The sequence below is a fragment of the Sphaerodactylus townsendi genome, linkage group LG12 (genome assembly GCF_021028975.2).
Source record: "Sphaerodactylus townsendi isolate TG3544 linkage group LG12, MPM_Stown_v2.3, whole genome shotgun sequence".
Lineage (NCBI taxonomy): Eukaryota > Metazoa > Chordata > Lepidosauria > Squamata > Sphaerodactylidae > Sphaerodactylus > Sphaerodactylus townsendi.
The window spans coordinates 38,484,024-38,506,529 of NC_059436.1; the positions used below are offsets into that span (position 1 = coordinate 38,484,024).

The window sequence follows — 22,506 nt, forward strand, 5'->3', positions numbered from 1 at the left end:
AGAAAAAGTGCAGAGAAGGGCAACAAGGATGATTGAGGGACTGGAGCACCTTCCCTATGAGGAGAGGCTGCAGCGTTTGGGACTCTTTAGTTTGGAGAGGAGGCGGCTGAGGGGGATATGATTGAAGTCTACAAAATTATGCATGGGGTAGAAAATGTTGACAGAGAGAAATTTTTCTCTCTTTCTCACAATACTAGAACCAGGGGGGCATTCATTGAAAATGCTGGGGGGAAGAATTAGGACTAATAAAAGGAAACACTTCTTCACGCTAACGCGGTGATTGGTGTTTGGAATATGCTGCCACAGGAGGTGGTGATGGCCACTAACCTGGATAGCTTTAAAAGGGGCTTGGACAGATTTATGGAGGAGAAGTCGATTTATGGCTACCAATCTTGATCCTCTTTGATCTGAGATTGCAAATGCCTTAACAGACCAGGTGATCGGGAGCAACAGCCGCAGAAGGCCATTGCGTTCACATCCTACATGTGAGCTCCCAAAGGCACCTGGTGGGCCACTGCGAGTAGCAGAGAGCTGGACTAGATGGACTTTGGTCTGATCCAGCTGGCTTGTTCTTATGTTCTTATGTTCTTATTTCCACTTGTGCACTAACAGGGGCATAATCTTTCAGACCTTGGTGTTTTCCAAAACCTGCCCCCAAATAAAGCAGACGGCAAAATACTAAATCTTGCTAAAGAAAAATGCACGCCTTAATTTGGGATTAATCATATAGAAAAGAAAATGGGACATACCACCCTTCAATTATTTGTCCCTGGCTTTCTTTCCAGCTTACCCCATATCTTCTCAGGACCAATTTTGGGGTATAAATATTGATCCTTTGGCCATGTACCCTCACTTGCGTGTGGGCCCTTTCCTTTGCTCCTAAAAGTGCTGGTCATTTTCCTTTTCATCACTGCATTCCCTGGACATCCCTTCAAGACAGGTAACCATCACTTATCTCTAAAACCCTATCCAACTTCCTTCCTTCCTTCCTTCCTTCCTTCCTTCCTTCCTTCCTTCCTTCCTTCCTTCCTTCCTTCCTTCCTTCATTTTCTCTTAGTCAGCTCCTGTATGTTTTGTGTGTGTACACTCATTGCTTAAATATATATTTCTTGTTTTACTATTTTTATTCTTTAATAAAATCATATTTTAATTGTACAGCTGCCTGCTCATTTGAGAGTTTTCAGCCAGGACTATACTGGCATTCATTGGTTATCGATCCCAGTTACTCCCTCAAACTCTCTGCCTTCAACTAATTCCCCCAAATGAAGTGGAGACTGCATACTCCTGGTAACACCATGTCCTTTGTTTTGCAAGTTAAAACTGGTGGATGAGGAATGTTTTGTTCACCCTGGACTTCAAACTGCCAATATCAGAGCCTTTGATGTTTGACTGAAGTCACACAGAAGGCTGACTACTGCATCATGTTTACCTCAAGCTTTCTGGAATGGTTATGTGTGGGGTGTGGGAACTTTGCTTAAAAATGTGACTTTAAAAAAAATCTTTGATTGCAAATATTTCCATAAATATCCAGAAAGGGGGTGAATTTTGACTAAACATAAAAATGACATTGCTAGATCAGACCAATGACCGATGTTGTCCACTATCTCATTTCCATGAGTGGCCAGCCAGATGCCTAAGAAGCACGCAAGGAGGTTATGCAGGTAACAGCCATTCCCCATTTTTCCTCCTCAACGACTGGACCTCATCTTTGAACATGCTAATTCCATTGTAGCTCTTGTGTTCTGTAAGCAGCTCTTGTCCATGGATTTGTTATTTCTGCACTACTTTGCCAGTATAGTCACCTAAGTAGTTTTCATATCTGTTATTGGAATCATGTCGCTACAAAAATCAGATACAAGAACAGAACAATAAAGGGCAAAAAGAACAAAGCAAGTCATCAAGCGACCTTATCAAAATCCATGAAATCATAAAAATCAACTTCCTTTCATAGGCAGATTCTGCATGAGCCCTTTCAACGGCTTCCCAGGTTGTGATTTTCTGTACCTAAGTCTGGAGAATGGATTGGTTGAATTCTCTAAAACCTTCCGCACATGCAGAATAATGCACTTTCAATGCACTTTGCAGCTGTGTGGAATAGCAATCCACTTGCAAACAATTGTAAAAGTAGATTGAAAGTGCATTATTCTGCATGTGCGGAAGGGACTGAGGTCTCTACTGTAGTTCTGTGCTTGCAATTGAGCTATTGTTGGGTTATAGTTAGGAACCTGTCCATTTTCTAATACGATCAAGTTATTAAACTGATGCCAAATGAGAGTCAAGTCACAGTTATAAAAACTTTTTAAAGTGATTTACAAATTGAACACAAAACTAAATCATTAGCTCATGGCTTCTAATGTTGCCATCTAACAATGTGTTCTGTCGGTTCTTCAGGACTATTTTGGAACACTGTTCTGTTGTCTGTCTTTTTCTTTGCTTTGTTCAAAGTCTGGTACATCATGATTTTTACCCCTTCATTACTTAATCTCTCTCACTCTTTAGACATGATTTTACACCACTGCTTGCAGGCTTTTTGGTAACTATTGGTTCTGTTTTAGCCAAGTGCTTAGAGAATTCATGCTTGGGAAGATTTATGACAAGATTCACACCTTTTGGGCTGAATTCTTTCTTTCTTCCTTTCCATAGAGAATTTACACTTGAAAGACTTGTGACAAATTTCACACCAGCCCCTAGTGCTGATTGGAGGGGCATGGCAAATGATATGTGGGGCACCATTCCCTTTTGCCCCACTGTGGCTATGGGCTTGGTGGCACATAGAAACCATATGTTCCTATGTCCCATAGAAGAAAACACTGTATAAAAACATGTCTGAAAAAAGATCACTTGTCTATATGAACTTATTTTCTTCCTTACCACTAGAGGGAGTTGAGAGATCTGATTTTCCTTTAGTAGGTGGAGTTGTACAATTGAACCCTGTTGTCTGCCCCTTAGTAATTGGTGCTAGTCTACACAAATGGTGAATACCATTTTGGTAAAAGGGGGGCATAGATTCTAAGGAAAGCCTCTGTAAACATTTTTTGCGAACATGTTTTTGTGTCCTTTAATCCTTCCAAATGCATTTTGCATTCTTTGTGGTGCTGTATATTTTTGGAGGCTTAAGCCTTGCTTAACTTAGGTAACTTTGAATACATGAAGCTGCTGCATCCTGAGAGTAGAGCTTGATATTACTGTGGCTGTATATTTCTTTCCTCTCTGACCATTGTACTGTTGACCCTCCCCTCTCCGGAAGTCCCTTTTTCATCCATGAGGAGAGGGATAAGGGTATTTCTGCATAGCACATCTCTAGAGGCTTAGGCAAAAATCTGCTACAATCCTGCCACCTAAGATGTTTTTGCTGGGGAATCTGAGGATCAAACCTGTGACCTTATACACACAGAGCAGGCAATTTTACATTCAGGATATGTCCCCTTCAGAGCAGCAGTGGTGTAGTGGATATGAGTAGGTGCACTCTAATCTGGAGAACTGGCTGGGTTTCACTCCCTGCTCTGCCACTTGAGCTGTGGAGGCTTATCTGGGGAACTAGATTAGCCTGTGCACTCCAACACACACCAGCTGGCTGACCTTGAACTAGTCACAGCTCTTCAGAGCTCTCCCAGCCCCACCCACCTCACAGGGTGTTTGTTGGGGGGGGGGAGGGAAAGGAGATTGTAAACCCCTTTGAGTCTCCTTACAGGAGAGAAAGGGGGGTTATAAATCCAAACTCCTCTCTATATTACGTTACGATTTTTTAAAGCCTGTGTTATCCAGAAACGATCAATCAAAATCCTTTCTGTATCTTTCACCCCACCAAGGCCAGTAGCTAAGGAACATCCAAATCATCTGCAGCTATGAAATGCTTGGCTTAAATATGTGCATTTTTTTTCAGAAGATATCTAGACTTTATTTTTTACCAGAAAGAAGAAAGTCCCAAAGGTAAGAAATAACTTCCTCCCTTGCAGTTTGCACATGGTACACCATCCTGTGACACACTGTACACCATCATGTGACATCTCTAAGCTGTAGCAATCATTGTAGAATACACAATAGGAGAAAATCTCACAGGAGTGTGATGTATACATCAAAACCTGCCTTCTACAATATAATATGATCTCAATAGGTAACTGATACACACATGCGCATTCATAGATCTTTGGCTGCTAATCAGTACTCTGTGGCTAGCAGGTATGATAGCACCCTACTGGTGTTTTTAATAGCTGTATTTTGTAGTAACTGGGAGCATTTGGATTAATGGTTCATCTCCTTGCCCTATTTAAGTTCTACTCTTAGCCTGCCTATAACCCCAAAAGATTCAGAATTGTAACAGCCAATTTAACTCTGGGGTTCCGCAAACAGTAATTTCAAAGACTGACCTTGCCATAGTCCAAGGCTAATCTTACTAGCCTGATATGCTATGAAATATTATGTTTCTCCTTTGGTCCTTTTGTTCCTGGCTGCTGCTACCCTTTAACAAAGGGGGAACCAAATTTACCACTTTTGAAACTCTCTCCCATTTACAGTGCACATTCATCAGCATTTACCCAAGCACCACTTCGAGGTGTTATACTGCTCTTGAAATAAATGTAACTCTTCTCATAACACAGTAAGCTATCTTTGGAGCCCCTGCTAAAATGGGAGAGCTGCTGAGTTTGCAGAGATTAGAAGTTCCTGGTTGCATTTTTTGGAAACACCTCTGTTCTACACATCAGAGGTTTGAGCCACCATTTTATCCAGAATTTCTGGATGTCTTTAGTAGGCTACAACCGTTATTGTCATTTAATGGGAGGACTGTTTTAAGGAGGGGCTGGAGAAGAAGAAGAAAAAGAAGAGGAGTTTGGATTTATATCCCCCCTTTCTCTCCTGTAGGAGAATCAAAGGGGCTGACAATCCCCTTTCCCTTCCTCCCTCACAACAAACACCCTGTGAGGTGGGTGGGGCTGAGAGAGCTCAGAAGAACTGTGACTAGCCCAAGGTCACCCAGCTGGTGTGTGTGGGAGTGTACAGGCTAATCTGAATTCCCCAGATAAGCCTCCACAGCTCAGGCGGCAGAGCTGGGAATCAAACCCGGTTGCTCCAGATTAGATACATGAGCTCTTAACCTCCTACGCCACTGCTGGAGGGAGGCTAACCCCCCCCCCCCCGGCTGCCAAGTGGAAAGGAGGCAATGAGATCTGCTATGTACCTCTTCTGTCTCTGTGGGGCTGTTAACACAAGACCACCAATAAAGGCTGCTGGATCACACCAGTGATCCTTTTAGTCCAGCATCCTGTTTCACTCAGTAGGCAACCAGTAATCCTGGAGGGCCAAACAAACAGCATAGAGGCTGAGCCTTCCCCTGGTGCTGCCTTTTGGCATTGGTATTCCAGGGTTGGCAGCCTCTGTAATATGGAGATTCCATTCGGTAATGGAGGGGGAGCAGATTTGGTTCGTTGTCCTCCAGCTGCTGATCCTTAACAGGCCGCCCAGCCCTTGAGAACATCAACAGCCTGCCCCATTGTCTCAATGAAATAGGGCTGTGGCTAATCTCCAGCTTAGTGCTTCCCTTGTGATTCAGGACTGTAAATCAAGCAGTGCCCTTGCTTGAGACAAGCAGCAACAGGATCAGCCGAGCTGTCAGTCGGTGTGCTGACATTCATCATGCATCAGGGTTTCACCAAGGGTTCGCAAATGTGTTGAGTTCTTGCCTATTTCTGGTCTCAAAGTATGCCCTGTTCCGGGTGTGCTTCAAACACAGGTTGATACAATAGGCAGTTTCTCATGCTCCAGACTGATGGTTTTCAGACTGTGTTTTGAAAAGGCCTGGGGATCCTCCGGAGGCCCAGTCTGCTTTTTCTAAGAACAGTTTGAGCCCCTTCGTAATCCTGCACACTCTATCAATGCAGGAAGTGTTCCCAGAAGGTAGAAAACCACTGCTGTAAACCAGGTATGGTCATAATTATGAAGAGTAAGAAATATACAAACAATATCATAACCTACTAACCTACTAAGGCACTGGATGGAAATAGGTCAGGAAGTCCTATGATAAAATCCTGATCCTGCCAAGAAGTTTAATGGGTAATCTTGAGCCAGTGGCTCTCAATGAATTCTACTTCAAATAAGAAGAGGAGTAGTAGTTGGATTTATACCCTGCTTTTCTCAACTGTAATGAATCTGGAAGTTACTTATGAACGCCTTCCCATCCTCTCCCTACAACAGACACCTAATGAAATAGGTGGGGCTGAGAGAGTTCTGAGAGAACTGTGATTAGCCCAGGGGTCTATAACCTGTGGCTCTCCAGATGTTCATGGACTACAATTCCCATCAGCCAATTGGCCATGCTGGCAGGTTGCAGACCCCTGGATTAGACCAACGCCACCCAGCAGAATTCATGTTTAGAAGTGGGGAAACAACCCTGGTTCACCAGATTAGAGTTCATTGCTTCTAACCACTACACCACACAGGCACAGAGTAACTGTGGGGAAGAAACAGAGGTGGTGGTGGTGGTGGTGGTGGTAGTATATGCTGCCTAGATCTCTCTCTGGAGGAAGGTGCGATCAAAATCTAATGAACTGAGCACTGTATTTTCCATTATAACAACTTCAGTTCCTAAGTCGGGGAAGGGAGAGCAATGAGACAAAATCATAGCATGTGAAACTTGTTACACCTGCTAAAAGTTTTCAAGGCTTCTTTCTAGTTTCAGGGGGGAAATCAAGAAGAATCCAAGTGGATTACTTGTGTTGTGTATGCAAATGCATCAGAAGAAAGCCTTCATTCCTAATGCAAACTGAATTGCTTCATCAAGGCAAGTAACGCAAAGGGCAGGATTCAGTCTGAGTCACATGTAAAAAGTGGTTCAGAAAGCAAACAAATTGCTTTTAAAAGAGTCTGACCAACGAGAGATGTAAACTTAGGCAAATTATGCATGGAATGCAAAATCTTGTGGAAAAGGTGGTGGGGTGGAGTGTTCTGTTCATGTTGTTCTGATATGGTCCTGGGAAAACATAACTTGGCCAGTGGTGGATCTTGGTTAAGGATTAATTCAATCATTTAAAATGATAAAAATGGCTTATTTCTTGCCTTCACAATGAGATATACATTGCAAGCGCTCTGTCAGATCCAGCGCCCTGAACTGAAATAGATGGAATTTGTGTCAGAATAGTACATTGATAGAAGCACCACACATCCCTGGGGGATTCTATTCATATGAAATAATCAAAATAGAAACTCTTAATCTATAATTCCTTTCTAAATATAATGTTTTTGAAACACATCAGAAGGTACTCTTTCAAAGTGCTGGAAATTAATGTTCTACTGTTGACTAGAAACAATGGATATAGTGATTTTCACAACTATTTACACTATGGCAGATGTGTCACTGTTGAGGAGATATGTGTGTAGACGCAACGCTGCATTCTGGTTGTGAGTGGTTTGAACTGTTCCTCTTTGTAGTTCCCTATAATGCTTCTTGTTTGTTTTATGATGAAAAGAAAAGAGCAATGTTGACCTTTAATACAGGACAATCGGTAAAATACACAACAGTTTCCAAATACATTCGGTATACTTATTTTGTGACACTAGGTAGTTGCCTTTCTCAATAACCCGTTGAGCTAAGGACACAAAGTTTTTTAAAAACATCTCTTAACTAATTCTGTGTGGAATTCAAGCCATATACTCATTTATTTTTTACCCCATTCTAGTAGTTCCCTGCCTTTCCGTCCTGATTTATGTGTTCCCTTTTAGAGGTCTTGCATGGGAACTCTTGCTGCCTTAGGATCCTCTTTCCATCTATTTATACCTTACAGCTATCTACATGCAAAAAAAAAGAAGGCACCCAGTTTATGCCTGCCATTTGCTATCTCCTCTGAAACTATATTAAATACACATAGCTGAGCAACACATCAACACACAGCTTATCTGGCTATTTTCCCAGAAGATGCCAAAGGTCCTGTTTTATTGACTGGGCTAAATAATGGCTTTTCATGTCAACATCCAGTATGACATTTGCACCCTCTTGCTTCTTCTAGCTGACATGCTACAGGATGAAGTCAAATAAGGAAGTTTACACATGTGCTTCAGCTAATCTTTGTTGCAAAACAATTTTCCCATGTGTCAGAAAAATGGTTTCATGGGGACTGTGGCAGAACAATGAAGCCTTCACCAAATTGTCAATCCGGATGAAGACTTCTAAAAAACTTTTGTTGGGTGTTCCCACACAAACTGTTGTTGGCCCTCCTCCCTAGTTGTGGTGATCTGTGTGTTTACATGTTCTATTGAATTTATTTATTTTTATTTTAAAAACTGCTGTAACTCTCAAATGCTTTAACAGTAAACTGTAATGTTTGCCACCTTGGGAACCTTATTTGGGTAGAAAGGCAGTACAGAAAAGTTATAAATAAATAAATTCCTCTCCTGATTTCAGCTCTCTCTGTGTGTGAACATGGATATTCTTCTTCTCTTGGGATTCGGAAATGGGCTCCTTACATTTATCTCTGTGTGCTTCAGGTGACTACTCTGTGTGTGTGTGTGTTGATAGGGCTGCAGAATAATTGTTTGCTGTTTCTTTCTCAGTCACCAGTTTAAACACACTTGTTGATTATGCTGTTGATAAACAGGGCCAGGACAGACAATTTTACCATTCCCAGAGATGCCACTCCATGATTCCATGGTAGATGAAATTCCATGGTAGATCTACCATGGAATTTGCAATCTCCAGATTGCAAATGCCTTAGCAGACCAGGTGCTCGGGAGCAGCAGCAGCAGAAGGCCATTGCTTCCCCATCCTGCATGTGAGCTCCCAAAGGCACCTGGTGGGCCACTGCGAGTCGCAGAGTGCTGGACTAGACGGACTCTGGTCTGATCCAGCAGGCTCTTTCTTATGTTCTTATGTAGATGCAAAACCTTTTGTTGTCTAAGGTGGGAAAACCCCCCCCCCCATCCTGATGGTGGAAAGGGCCTTCAAATCACTGCCAATTTACACTGACCCCATAGGGTTTTTAAGGCAAGAGACATTTAGAGGCAGTTTGGTGTTCAAATATGCTATTTCATTCCGTTTATTGCTATGCTTAGCTTTGGTTGCATTGCTGAGTGAAATATTAAGAACTCACAGCACGCTTTGAGCATGCAGTGAAATTGTAAACTGTATGCCACTTGGCATACCTATTAGAACGGTTAACCTGGGGTTCAGACTTTGGTGCAGCAGTTTCCCAACATTGCTTATGAGTAATATTCCCTTCTTTCTTTCATTTTATGGTCTCATATGCCCCAACTGTAATGTTTTACCAGGGAAGTACTTGCTTTCTTGGCCTATGTGACCACTTTTGCCCTTTGGGGAAGACTTGTTAAAATATTGTTGATGTGAACTGGGAGTGTTGTCATCCTTCCATTCCCGCCCCAGACTCTAGAAATTAAATGCTGGAGGCAGGAGTGGTTGTATCTTGTCGTTAATATGCATGCATGTAAATCATGTAAATGAGCTAGACGATGCCAGTTTATGCACAGTCTGCAGTTTTGCAACCTTTATCCAGGGCTGAGGTACATTTTAAACTGTTGCTAATATCCTGTGGGGCAAATGTTCTTCTGGTGCATTGTTAACCAAAAGAACTACCATGCTCTTGGCTTTTTAATGAGGAAATCAGGCTACAGGAGAGTAGATTCTACAATAGCACAACTTTCATCAATATCTAGTCTGAGGCCTGGACAGAATAAGGATGTTGCATCTCTTTATATTTATCTGAAAAATGTTAGTAAGGCAAACAATTTTAGCCCCTGCACGGGAAATCTGGCTAAATTAAATGCTATTAACCACCTCTGAAAGTCTTTCACATTGAAAACCCCACAGAGCTGCCATAAGTCAGCTGTGACTTGATGCAAAAAAACAGCAACGTGTTCGTATCAGAAGAAGAGGAGGAGGAGGAGGTGGCAGCAGCAGCAGAGTTTGGATTTATATCCCCCCCTTTCTCTCCTGTAAGAAGAGGCTTACAATCAAAGGGGCTTACAATGTCCTTTCCCTCCCCCCACTACATAAGAGGTGTACAGTTAAATAAAAGATGAAGATACAGGCAGTTGTTCTGAATTCCTCACTCTGTAGACATTGATTTGGAAACTTGCTTGACTTCATGGTAGTTTGTGAGCTAGTGCACACTTTTTTTAATGGAGTCTAAATGGGCAGCATGCGAACAAACCAGGCCTGAAATTGACATAAACTGCGGGCTGAAATTGACATAGATTGCAAGGCTGAAATTGACATAAATTTAGCCTCTGCACCCTGTGACTACCTTGGTCATTAAGAATTGCCTGTCATAATGTAAATGCTGAGATTGTACGAGATAAACCAACCAGATTGGAATTACCACTCTACCATAAACCTTACTAAGTGATCTAGAGCCAGCAGTCCTTGCTGTCATCCTAGTCTGCCTCTCAGGGCTGTTGTGAAGATTTTAAAAAAGGAGGAGGGCGAAATGATGTTGTGATCAGCTTTGCGTCCTCGGTGAGCAGGAAAAAAAAAGCAGGGTATAAGATCAGTTTATTTAAACAGCCTTTTCTAACGGTCTTGGGGGAAAGACCACAGTGCACATTACCCAATAGTAACCATTCCAAAATTCTACATTTAATCAAAATAAAATTAGTGACAGCCTCAGTCTTCTAGATCTTCCCCAATAGTAACCATTCCACAGTTCGGCATTTAATCAAAATAAAATTAAGGTATCTCCCCGCTTTAATATCTCCCCCCTTTAAGACATCTCCCCCTTATTAATTTCACTCCTATTAAATCCCTCCTCAGGCATCAAAGGAGCCGCCACCTGCCAATCACCATCGCCCTCGCCCCTCAATTCCCCCCCGCCCAATTTCTTTTCTTCCAAGGTCTGCGGCTCCTGCGCATTCGGCCGCTATTTGCGTATTCCCACCCACCCCCGGCCCCGATTGGGCGAACCGGCGAGAGGGCGACGGGGATTGGCGAGGCGGCGTTGTCATTCTTCCCTCCAGCCGCCGCCACAACCATCTTCGCCGCCTGTGGCGCTCGTCGGTTTCCTCGCTCGCGGCCCTTCGCCAGCCGCCCCGCCTGGGCCCTGCGGCCGCCCTCGGCCTCGTCGTCCCGTCGGCTGCCGCGGCCGTGGCCGGAGGTGTAGCGCCGCGGCCGTGGCGGCGGCTCCAGAGACCCCGTCCGGCTCCCTTCCCTCCTGCGTGACCGTCGCCGAGGTCTCGGGGAGGAACCGGGCGGGCTGGGTCGGCGGCAGGTGGGGCTGCTCCGCCCCTCCCCCCGAACAGGTGAGGAGGCCCCCTCTTCTGCATGCATGATCGTTAAGGCTGCCCCCCTCCCGTGCTTCTCCACCTAACCCCGACACGCCCCCCCTCCCCATTATGGGTGACAGGTGAGCAGGATCTTGTTTCTGTCCCCCAAAGGAATGTGTCTTCCTTCTTCCCTGCCTAATTTCAATGTGCAGCCTCTCTCCCCGGCTGTCGCCCTTTTCCAAGCCACTGGTCACGTTCCCACTAATAATATTTCGGGTTTGTGTTTAAAAGACCGGTTTGGTGTGCGGACGTGAAATTGACAATTGCATTGAAACTGACAATTTGCATCGAAATTGACAATTGGTGCCTGTAGATCCTCTGGCGTTTTGATATAGAGTGCAATTGACGATTACGTGCAGGTCGGTAGAATATTACATTTAAATGTAGGCTGCAGTATATCGATGTGTGTGTAAATAAAATGCAAATCAGTGGTTTGATGCACTGTGGATCCTCTGGCATTTTACTATATAGTGCAATTGACGAATATGTACATATATGTAGGATATTGCATTTGAATGTGTGCTGCATTTCATCTGTGTGTGTGAACAAAATGCAGCACACTATATAATTGTAATCAATGCAATCATATAAATAAAATGCTATATTGGTGTATATATATATTATATATATAGATACCATATGTAGATACCATATATATATGCAATGTTTCTTTAAACTGTCATTTAAAAGTATTTTAATACTTAGATTTTTAACTGTGAGTTTTTGTTATTTATGCTGCACCATTTATGTGCATGACATTTTACAGCATACAAGAAGACAGGTTCAAGATTAGCTGTTAGGGAGGCAACAAAGTGCGGGGAAGGAGACAGAGGAAGAGGGATAAATGAGGAAAGTATGCACTTTTCCCCATTGCATGTGTTTAGTTTTAGTTTTAGTAGGACTAGGAATGTGCTAAAGATCTCACAAATAAGGTGTATTGTGGTGGTGGTGAGGGAGTGGTGAGACAGGTGGCATCACACAGGTGTTCTAGGAGGCAGCTGTAGGCATGATGAACAGAACGATCAAACATTTGAAGGAATGAGTGACCTTCAGATAACTAAGAACAGGAGGAGCAGGAGAAGTGAACATCACTGACATGGCAGGATAAAAGAGGTAAAAAATGTGGAGTGGGGAGGCAAGACCTCAGGCATCTTTGAAGGATAAGGGTGAGGAGTTAGTGCTGTGTTGGATGAGAACTTGGTTGCGAGATACAAAAAGGCGGCATCACATGATCAAGACGGTGAATAATTTTGGTGGCTGAAGGTGAAAGAGCTGAGGTATGAGAGTTGAGGTTAAGGTGAGGATTGGTCTTTCATATCTAAAATTAATAGATGTAAAAACGAACAGCTTACTGCTTTCAAGACATCTGCACACTCCCATATTGTCAAAATATATAAAGGCAGGAAACTGGACACATCTACACAATGATAACACAGTAGTACAATAGAGAGAAAATGAGGGGGGAAACTTTCATGTAGTCAGTTTTTCATTTACTTTAAATTCCTATGATTTCATTTAAAACATTGGTTGCATTTGTAATATAGATAAAAGTGACACTCATTGGTGTACTTTAGCTGGAGTGTTTGTGGGGGAAATGACAAAACAAATATTCAACAGCCCAATATTTCATTAACCTATGCATCCCCCTCCCTCCCCTTCCACACTACTCTGCTGGGATAATTATTTAGGAAAAAAGCTCTCAGGACAACTAAAAAGATAAAATGTAAACTATTTCATATAAAATCCACAATGCTAGAATCACAGCAGTAACAAACAGTGTTTTTGCATATTTCATGTGTTTTCTCGCTATCTCAGGAGGCATGATGAATTGAAGAAACATGGACCCAAGCTTTATTTAGGGTACTTGGATATGCCATTTACCTTACTGTATCCTTGCTTATAGATGAGAAGGGAGGAGATCTATGTCTCTTCTCATGAATTGTGTACCTGGCCTGTTCCTTTCCTGCAGTGAGTGATTTATTCCTTTCAGTGGAGTTGCAACATTCCTGTCCATTGGGTAACCCCTGCACCTCAGGTCTTTTGTTTCATTGTTCATTGGGTTTGAGAAGTATGTGTAATTTACCTTTAACACCCCACGAGTACTGCTGTTTCTATGCCAAAAGATCCTCCTAATCCCTTATGCTGCCAAATGTGACACTTGAGAGCAGCATTCCCCTGTACATCCAAACGGGATGCTCATCAATGCCAGAGTGAGCATCATTTACCTTGTCCCTTGGGCAATGCACTGATCCATGCCATAACATAAGGCAGGTGAAGAGAATGCTATGATGTTCTGCCCAAGTCTGCTGCTTTCCCTCTGATGGATCAGAATTGTCCCCAGCTTTAATTGAACAGCTCCTTTTCCTTTTATTTTATTATTAATGAAGGGCTATCTTAAATAGGCAACACACAAATGCAGGCTCTCCTACCATTTAATTGAAACATCCCCCTCCAATGTGACACACGTCTGTCAATGAAAGAGTGTGTCTAGCTGTCTCATTGAAAATTCTCCCTACCCAGTAATTACACTGCGTTGGTTTAGGCAACACCACCTTCTATTTATCCATTGTTGTACCCAGACCTCTGACAGGCAAGGAAGGCTACTCATGAAAACAGATTTCATGAGTGCTAGAGAAAGTGCCTGATGATCGCAGCTGTATTCTCATCACAATCTTTTTGTGCGTGGGAAGCCAACGATTGTAACAGTGTGCACTTTTCTATGCTTAAGGTTTATCCCCAGGACAGGCTTTTTATCTTTATAATGTTTTCTGTTTCTCATTTCAAAACTGAAAAGAAATCAACAGTCTTTCACCTATTACTCCTGTTTTGGTACCTGCAGTTGAAGTTTCTCCTTTCTACGTAGTAATAACACAGTGAAATCATAAGCCGAGTTTCATCTTTCTAAGCCTATTGACTCAGTGACCTTAGAAGAAGAGTTTGGATGTATACCCCCCTTTCTCTCCTGCAAGGAGACTCAGTCTCCTTTCTCTTCCCCCCACAACAAACACCCTGTGGGGTAGGTGGGGCTCAGAGAGCTCCAAAGAGCTGTGGCTCATCCACGGTCACCCAGCTGGTGTGTGTTGGAGTGCACAGGCTAATCTAGTTCCCCAGATAAGCCTCCACAACTCAAGTGGCAGAGCAGGGAATCAAACCTGGTTCTCCAGATTAGAGGGCACCTGCTCTTAACCACTACGCCACTGAGGGTATCTCTGCTTAGGATTGCACTGTATGTATGTATGTATGCATGCATGCATGCATGCATGTATGTATGTATGTATGTATGTATGTATGTATGTATGTATGTATGTATGTGTTGTTGTTGTTGTTTATTGTTTGTTATTTATCTATTTTACTGTATTGTGTTTCCTTACTGCTTTGAACAGTTTGAAACAAGTACTTTAAAGCTGACCAAAAACCTGACACTTTAAAAAATCATTTATTTGTATTTATACTCTGCCTTTCCCAGTGACTCGAAGTGGGTTATTCAGTGTATGTTGAAAACCATCCATACAAGAAATTCCTATTAAGCACGGTGCAGGTCAATATAATCAATATGAGGAGACTTCAAATGATCACTGTCCTAGGACTGGCAGAATCTGAATAGCCATAGTGGATATAATGAAGAAAAATAGTATTACTGAAAAATCTGTAGCCACTTTGAGGTTCCTGGTTTTTGAACCAAGGTGTTTTGACATTGAAACTATTATACTGTATCCTTGTTAGCTGGGTGCTACCCTCCTGTGTTGCTGCTTGCTGTGTCAGAGAAAGTGTCAAAGTATTCAGAACTAATGCTACAAGCAGCCCAATCCTATGCACGCAAACCTAGAAGTGTGCTTTGAACTGTATCTGATTAAAGCTTTATTTATGTTTTGTTTAAAAACAAACAAATTTGCTCTTTTTTATTCAGTATTTGTGTGTCATCATTTTGCAGGGTCTCAGATTATCTTACTGAGGACTTTGCAGAGCAGAATATGCAATTTCTTTTAAGCATGAGACAAATTTCAAGTGAAGAACACATCAGCTCAAAAGTCAAAATGCCCTCTTTTCAACAAATTATGGAATGTTTCCTGTTACAGAAAAGTACCAGAGACACTCCTGTATGCATTAGCTGCCATCTAAAGTTTTTAAAAACACTTACCCATTTTCATAGTCTTGCGGCACCAGCCATTTCTTGGGAGCACCCAGTACTTTGTTCCAGGTTACTGTACCTGTGCAACAGAAAAGGGCTTCTATGTACATCTGCTTCCTTGCCAACTGTACAGTCCAAGTCTCTCTGAACATCCAGAATTCAGTTGCATCTTTTAGAGTTGCTACAGTGTCACACTGCTCACCTGAGGCTGTGGATTGTCCTCATGACTTTTGGTTGCCAGTGTTACTTCATTAATGAAAGCCTGCCCCTTTATGTTAAATATTATTAGAACCACTCAGGAAAACGCCTGTCTGGACAATACAGACTTATGCTGCAGCTGGAATCAGAGGAGAGAAGAGTAAGCCCTAACTTCAGCTGGCCACCCATTCTGTAAGGGCAGGGCCACTGCAGAAAATAATCTTGCCTAGGCAGTCACACATCTTGCCTCCTTTAAGGAGTGGAAGGAGCAGGTCTTGTGAGGATCTGAAGGCTCCTCTGGCTTCATATGGGGAGAGGTAGTCCTTTAGGTATTCAGGCTGCAAAGGGCTTTAAAGGTCAGAGTCAGCACCTTGAATTCGATATGGAAGCATCAGCCAGTGCAGCTGCTGTAATATTACCGTCATGTGGGCAGTTCTTAATAATAGCATCCCAAATCTGCTAACGGTGGGAGGTGATTGAGCCTTGAAACCTTTACAGTCACCCCTTTCAGGTAAGAAACAGGTTCCCTGCCTACCTGCTGTGCAGCATTTCACCTTCCAATTAGATGAAGGAGTCAGACTTCATCATGCATGCATGGATCCCCTTATGATCGGCCTAACAGTACCAAATGAGTCTTTTTTTCTGGTTTCAGGATTGTGTTTCTAGGAATTTTCTTATCATGGGTCTAGTAAAATGGGCCTCAGGCAGATGTGAGGTGAGATCTTCTCTCTCTTTAAATTGTATGTTTTGAGATAAGTTTCAGCTTCATCCATACAGCCTCTGTTCCTGCTGCATCTCTTTTTAAGTGTCAAGTACAGCCAACAGTTCACTTTTTGAAGGGAACTGCCAAGGCTCAAGCTCTCCTACTGGCTACAGCCAGAGGCGCCTGGTGCACCGGTGCGTCCTCCACCCCTGTCCCATCCTGGAACGCCCCCGCCCCGGAACTCCGCCCACGCCCCCAGAACGCCCTTGCCACATCCCCCAGGAGTGCATGCTTAGTGCATCACGCCCCCATCCCCTTAGAGCTATGCCTCTGGCTTTGGCCTCTTATTAGATGTTTGTTGCCTACAGTTATTTGACATCAGAGGAAAAGCAACTCTGCATGTTCTTGAAGGTATTGCTATCTACTATATCAGCACTTCTGGTAACTGGTTACTAACTGTACAATCATAACAGAATTACTCCAGTCTAACTCCATTGATTTCAGTGGGCTTCAGCCAGAGCAATTCTGCACAGGACTGCAGTTGCCACTGTGATCCTTGATGCAGTGTTTCTGTTAACACTTACATATGCTGAAGCTGCTCTTTGTCTGTGTACACATATTTTTATGTCATTCTGTTGCATCCTGTGTCCCATCTCAGACCAATCACAGACCATGGTGATTGGTCTGTGGTACATTAATGTGCGTGCAACTTGTAGTAAGTTGTTAGGGAGGAACACTAGGCACATTTGCCATTGATTAATTGATAGGATGTAAATGGAGGAACTCTTTATTTCTGACATGTACATCTTATCTTATGAAAAGGCCAGTGTTGGCTGTTACTGATGCATTATTGCAGCATGCTTAAAATGCAAATGGGGGTGCTGGACCAGGCTTCATGTGTTCACTGGATAAATATTGTAAAAAAATCATGCTTAGTTTTATGATATAGGTGTAGGATAGTTAAAAACCAGAAAGCACTGGATGAAACCTTAACTACGCTGTGTGTACCCTGGTGTGCTTGTCTGCTGGCATTGATAATGTGCATCACTCTTGACATGCCTGCTGTTAGAAAGCCTTGGAACCAAGACTGGTTCAAGTTCCAAATGAAACTGGTTCAAAGGAAAACAGGTATTTCTGTTTTCCAATTTCTTGGTGTTTGTTTTTGTTTTGATGTTTGAATATTTATGCTATTGTTGTTTTATTGTACTGGTATTTATGTTTTCATGTACTGTAGGCCACCTTAGGCTTCTCTCTCTCTCTCTCTCTCTCTCTCTCTTTCTCTCTTACACGCATGCACGCACACACGCACACAGACACACGCACACACACACAACTCAGGCTATGCTAGTGGAGGGAAACAGGAAATGTGGGGAAGAGGATAAAGGGGCAGAATGAGATCTCCCTTCCACAAATCCTTGTGGATCACCTGCTTGTAAGGAATAAATTCTTGCATTCACAACATTATCTTCATGGGCCCCTTTCAACAATAACGTTGGTACTCTGTAACATCTGCTATTTTAGTTTTATTTTGCTATTCAGTTTGAGAATGAATTAAATGGCACATTCACTGAAAGGATTTTCTTAAAATGGCAATCAAGTAGGCTTCAAGGGTGGATGTGACTCTGTCACTTAATCTTGTGTATACTTAAGATTTTAAGAATTTGAGCATTTTGCTTCCATAGTGGGCAGTTTACATTTCCTGTATATTTGCTGCATTGCCATTTTAAAAATCAGCCCATTGGTATTTTAAGAATAACAGTGTTTTGTCTCCTTAATTTTGACTGTTGTAACAATGAGGTGGGATGAAACTTTCTTTGATTTAATTGATTTGTGAAGGGCCATATGTTGTTAACGGATAAACACTGTATCCCATTTACTTTATGAATCAGTACAAGACTATGTTTCAAAAAGATCCAGCTCACTCTGTCACTGAACTTATTCGGTGACCATTGGCCAGTTGCACACTCCGAGCTTCTCCCATCCCTCAGCATTATGAGGATAAAATAAGAAAAGAAGGCCCCTTCCACACATGCAAAATAATGCGTTTTTAAACCACTTTCACAACTGTTTGCAAGTGGATTTTGCTATTCCGCACAGCTTCAAAGAGCACTGAAAGCAGTTTGAAAGTGCATTATTCTGCATGTGCGGAATGAGCCGAAGTCAGGCTAGATCAGGGGTCAGCAACCTTTACCACCTGAAGAGCCATTTGGACCCGTTTTCCACAGCCCCGAAGATCTACTGAGCCGGAGAGGCAGCTCCACACCGAGCCGCCTCCAGTTTGGCCCCTCCACTCACCTTTCCTGGAGGGACACGCCCACGCTACCCTCCGACCTCCAGGCTATGCGGAGCCGCAGTACAAGGCTGAAAGAGCAGAGCCGTGGGTTGCAGACCGCTGGGCTAGATGTATTATGTGGTTGCACATTGTAGGGTTAAAGGATTTTGCTGGTATTTATGTTTTGCTGGTATTTATGTTGTTGGGGGGGCTCAATTGCGTGCTTGTAATTTTGGTACAGTTTTGGTACAGTTTTGGGTTGGGAAGTTTTGCGTCTGTTTGAATGTATTTATAAGTAGATTTTAAGTTCAGTACCTTGGAGAAAAGACTAATTCCTTAATTCTGTAACATCTGTGAACAGCAATGACCATTAGCACCAGGAACTGGCATCATTGTAGAGCTTCAAACAACATGCTCAGCTAGCATTTTGAAAAATATGCATACGGTTAAATGGTGTTCTCCAAATACTTTTTTGATTAATTATTATACCCTGTGACAATTAAAAAAACAATTGTTCTGTGGGTAGGGTGGCCAATTGCTCATGTCATATTAAATAGTCAATAATAACACCACTTGGAATGTATATGATGAATTTCATGTGTTCAGAGAACTTCAGATCATCACGGTAATTCTGATTTTACAAGATAGGCTGGTAGGAGAAGATTTTCTCATCTTTGGTTCTAAACATTGGACAAGCCGTCAAGGTTGTTTGTTTTCATAGTTCTTTGGCTCTTAAGCAAGTTTCACTCTTGTAGTGAATTTCACTTTCTAGTTTCTTAATTCTCCTAGATTAAATATTAATAAGTAACTTGCAAAATCAATTGCAGTGTGATTTTAGTTAAAGAATCACTTGGATATAAGAAATTATTAACCTGTCACTCAAACTGAGGCACAGTAAAAAAAAAAAGATCCTAAACATCTAATCTAACATACTTTCCATCAAAAGTGGAATTATAACACTGTAGTAATACTTCTTTAAATTTGGTTTGAACAGCTGCTGCAAACTGACAATTTGTTGGTGACTTTTTGTCGAAGTATATTGTAAGAATAGGCCAAAAGTTTGCCTTAAACTATTAAATACACTGTTAATTTTGTTTTGGAGTTTAACTGAAAGCCGAAGTTCAGAACTTGAAATACATAGGCTTGTATTTAAATAGAAATACATAGACTTGAAATACATAGTCTTTGGAAACCTGCCTTGTGCAAGGCCCAAGGCCCATTTTGTTCATGGATGTTACTGGTGATTAATAGTACTAACAGTTTTATTGTATTGGCACAAAGTCATAGTCAAAATAATAGTAATAAGCAAATAAAAGAAGAAGAGTTTGGATTTATATCCCACCTTTCTCTCCTGTAAGGAGACTGAAGGTGGCTTACAAGCTCCTTTCCTTTTCTCTCCCCACAATAGACACCTTGTGAGATAGGTGGGGCTGAGAGAGTTCCAAAGAACTGTGACTAGCCTGAGGTCACCCAGCAGGAATTTAGGAGTGTGGAAGCATATCTGGTTCACCAGATAAGTCTCTGCCACTCAGGTGGAGGAGTGGGGAATCAAACCCAGTTCTCCAGATTAGAATCCACCTGCTCTTAACCACTGCACCACGCTGGCTCGTGTACAAGCAAGTATCAAGTAAAATCCCTAAAAATCAATTAGAAGATTAAAATGCGTAATAAGCTTTTAAAATACAAGCTTTTTAGCTAAAACAAGTAGAATTAACGATAGTTTACTATTCCTGTAATAATAAGGAATGATCCAAGATAAATCGGTGAACTATTCATTGACTTAACTAGCATGACAGGATTTTGACCTAATCTTTATAACCTGGCCTCAAACTGTGCCAATTGTATTCTTGCCCATTTACCTCTGTTTGCAGTAATGTCACCAGTTTATTCTGGTCTGATCTACCTGAGCATTGTGAGAAAACATTCCTAATAGATGTTCAATGGTCTACTAAAAATTTGGGGCATCAAAGAATCATGTGAGCCACATTCTCAATGGACCTATGGCTGCAAGAGCAAACTCGCTCATTTGCGACCTCTTACCATTGCCAATTGAAATTTATCCAGACTTTATATTCAGAATTATACTCAGAATTTGATAAATAGGCTGAAAGAGTTAAAAGGGGGAGGGAACGCTTCTTACTGGTGGACAGTCTTCATTGTAATGTTCAAGATGCATCTGCTTGCATGGTTATTGAAGAAGAGATTGGAGTCACACAAAGACAAAAGTCTCCAGTGCAGGTAGGCTTGGAAATAAAGGAAAATAAAGTTAGCTGTGCCTAACCAAATTATATTATCAAGCTGCTGGATTTGTATGGATCTCAGATTGAATTAAGAATCCAGAACTTGTTCTCCCACATTTTATGGCATTTCACAACCATTGCCGGGTTTTATGGCTAAATATATGAGTAATTTAATCAATCCACATCTCCGTAGATATTTTATGCTTGCTCGGCTTAATGTGCTACCGACTGCCCAAACAAGAGGCAGATATCATGGCATCCCACAGGAGAACAGGACTTGTTCCTGTGCAGCGGGCCTACCCGAAACAACTGAACACGTGCTCCTTCATTGTAAAGATTTGGCAGTCTATCGGTTGCTTTTTCTCGAGGCCATCTTGAAGAAATTTTCAGTGAGATCAGACAAGGAAATAGTTTCATACTTGCTTAGTGACCATCATCCCCACACTACTGAATCAGTTGCCAGGTTTTTAACAAAGGCACTTGGATCAAGAGTGAAACCTTTGTGTAAATTTTAGTCAATTGGTTTTAACATAATTTGTATTTTACCACTCTTTATATGCCATTAAAGGTTTTGTATTTGTATTTGTTGTTGAATCCAGATCAAAGAGCTATAAAATTAGAAACAGCAGACTTGAAAGCAGGGATACATGGAGGAAAAGCAGGGATACCTATGGAGGAAAAAAACTGGACCTGATCAGGAAAGATACCCATGTAATAAGGAGCGGACTTTTTGGAATTTGGAATAAAACATATACAAGATTAAGTCCCCCAGTCTCACCTCCGAAACCTCCCATGGAAGCATGTTAACAATAGATGAAAAAGAATAATGGCAATTTAATCTATAAAGAAATAATCAATCCACAGGGGAAAATCAAATTGTGGCAAGAGACAAAAGAGGAAGGAAAGAGTATGCCATGTCTACTTTCAACTAATGTCAAGACTCAGAATAGAATTGAAAATGAAGGGAGGAATACTAAGAGACATGACAGTTTGAAAAACAACTTAAAATGGGTCTCACTTCCAGCAAAGTGTTTTTTACGATTACTGCCTAAATCCTTTATGCCCGTGGATTCTGAATATCCAATGGTTCTAGGTATTGAGGCCAGGATAATGTTACGCTGTCATAGTCATGGTGCAAGTGTACGTCTGCCAGTACGTAAGCCAAAAATTGACAACAAGGAGGGTGTACCAGGGAGGAGAAGGGCTGTTGTGTTAGCTGAATCCTTAGACTTGCTTGTAACAATGGTATAACATTCTGCTGGCCAAAGAAATGATGTAAACTTAAAAAAAACAACTCCTGTTGAAGTTGGTGGAAAGCAAAATATCTCTACTGTCCTCCTTCCTCTCCTCAGCAGACAACCTGCCTTTCTGCCAGGCCAACCACTTGCTAGGCGTTCTGCTTGCTGACAATACTGCTGCTCTGCTTTCCTGGCTTTACCTATCCCCTCACTGGTTGACAATGAGGAGGAGGATGCAGCCGTGGCACTGATGGCTCCTTCCTTGCAGGCTCACATACACTGTTGCCCCTTCATGCTTCAGGAAGTGGCAGAATTGGAATGCCCCCCACCCCAACACACTTTAAAAATTGGGCTGGAGCTGTACCAGTAGAGTGCTAGTACAGTGATCACAGGTAAAAAAAGGGAAGTATGAGGGAGAAGGAGAGGAGGCATTGCTCAAGAGGAATTGCCCATGTAAAGAGTGG

The 22,506-nt window shown here is 42.1% G+C and overlaps 1 protein-coding gene across 4 annotated transcripts in view; it reads left to right on the forward strand.

Annotated features, from left to right (window-relative positions):
* The first annotated feature begins 10,967 nt into the window (after positions 1 to 10,967).
* RALGPS1 (Ral GEF with PH domain and SH3 binding motif 1) overlaps positions 10,968 to 22,506 on the forward strand; it is a 240,760-nt gene continuing 229,221 nt past the window's right edge. For all 4 annotated transcript variants that reach the window (XM_048513563.1, XM_048513565.1, XM_048513566.1 and 1 more), the window contains exon 1: positions 10,968 to 11,238. The gene's annotated coding sequence lies outside the window, so the exon portion shown is untranslated. The remainder of the gene's footprint in view (positions 11,239 to 22,506) is intronic.